A 2,139-nucleotide genomic window follows, 5' to 3' on the forward strand; every position below is an offset into this window, starting at 1 on the left:
GCCGTGCGGTCTGGCAGTTAACGACATCTTTAGCAGATACCTTAAAACTCCAACGAACTGCGTTTTATGAGATGGGCCAAAAAAAAACCGGCTCAATCAAATCCGCTAAAAAGGTCCGCTAAAAAGGTCTCGGCCTGTAAGATTTTATAGGAGGCACGTAAACTGCCCTCGTTTGCTCCATATATGCGGGCACCAGTGATTTTTAGGGTTCCCGTCCCACAAATTCCCCACCCCCTCCGCCGCGTAGCTCCTCCCTCCGACGTTAAATCCCTCCTCCTCCGGCCACCTTTTCCTTCGCATTTCTTCGTCGGATCTTGCCGGAGATGTCGTCCGCGGGTTTCGGGCGTGGCGGCAGCTAGGGTTTTGGCCATGGCAAGTTCAGGTGCCGCGGGGATCTCAGCCGCGGTGGGTTCGCCGGTTTACAAGCAACGCAACAACGACGAGGCCGGCAGCTCCTCCCTCCGCCCTCCCGTGTCGGACAAGCAGAGGGAGGCGACGCGTCCCCGCAGTGCTGGCTCGCGGGCGTGGGTGAGTTTCTGGCGTCTCGGGAGGCTCTTCGACCCGTCCCTCTAGCGGCTCCGGGCGACCGAGACTGCGTGGTGGCAAGCAAGGGAGGCCGCCGCAGTTGCGACCGCACGCATGCCGAAGCTCTGGGAGGAGTACCAACTCCAACAGATCCGGTGCGGCAGCCTGGTGTGGTACTCCAGCAGCAGACCAGGGTGTGGTACCTTGATCCACCACATCCTCCACGGCAATGAGCCGCCGCCACGCGAGGACGGCTCCGACGACGAGTAGATCTATGCTAGCGTGTTTAATATCGGTAGTGTGTAACTTCGGCGAGATGTTTCAGCGTGAACTAGTATGTTCATATTTGCATGATCTATTCCGGCTGTGCGCCCGACGTCCTGTAAAAAATTGTTTACGGATACCGTAAACGATTTTTCAGGGAATGGCGGGATCCTGAGTTAACCGAAAACTGCTAAGGCTGATCGTAATGATAGTATCATAACTAATATCATGCATGTCAACTAGATATTTTTTTTGAGGTGTCATAGAATAAAATGAAAAAAAGAGCGTTGAGTATCATATCATAATATCGTGTCATAATAAATGCTATGCTAATATGCGTTATGCATGGTAATAAATAAAGTAGCACATGATACTAATATACTCCCTCCGTTCCCAAATACTTGTCTTTCTAGACATTTCAAATGGTTACAACATACGAATGTATGTAGTCATATTTTACTTCGTATGTAGTCATTTGTTAAAATATCTAGAAAGACAAATATTTAGAAACGGAGGGAGTATAATACTATGCATTAGGGAGATGATATCATACACTTAGTATCATATGCATGATACTAGTATATGATACTCCGGTTACAACCAACCTATCTGCAGAGCGAGAGCGGGCTGGTGAGCGACCCACCCGTCAAAATCAAAATCTTAATCAAACCCCAACCCTCGGTCACCCACGCGGCATCGGCAGCCGGTGCAGCACACAACTCTCCCGGCGCGACGCGACCCGGCTTGATTATCAATCAATCGCTTGCGGGGTTGGTTCTCCCTCCCTCCCTCCAAGTTCCCAGCCCGCCGCCGGTCGCCATCTGCCCGGTGGTCAGTTCAACCTCACCGCTGTACGCTTCCAATCGTCGCGTCGCGCGTCGCCGAATCAGCCGCGCCCAAGATACTTGGTCGGCCCCACCCGCAGCGAGGTTTAACAAGACACGAAGGGATTAGCAGCAGCAGCAGAGAGAGACGCGCAAGTCTCAGAGACAGATAGAGTCATAGATAGAGAGATGTTGTGTACGTAGCCAGGAACCCAATCCATCCATCCATCCACCCGGATCAGATCATCAGAGAGGGAGAGGGTGGGGAGCGTGGAAGAATCCGCTTTTGGCCTTGGCCGACTGACAAACCCAGCCAGGGAGGAAGATCGTTCGTACCACGACAGGCGACAAATCTTCCCTCCCACTGCCGTCTCTCCTTCCTTCTCTGTCGTCTCCGTCCTCCTCGGCGCCGCTTCCATCCATCCATCCTCCCCACGGTGTGGGGGTTAAGGCCGGAAGGGGGTGGGTAGGTACGGTCGGGCTGCTGTTTGCGGTTTTACTACTGTATTTATTAGTCCACGGGTCG

Source organism: Triticum aestivum, chromosome 7A (genome assembly GCF_018294505.1).
Source record: "Triticum aestivum cultivar Chinese Spring chromosome 7A, IWGSC CS RefSeq v2.1, whole genome shotgun sequence".
NCBI lineage: Eukaryota > Viridiplantae > Streptophyta > Magnoliopsida > Poales > Poaceae > Triticum > Triticum aestivum.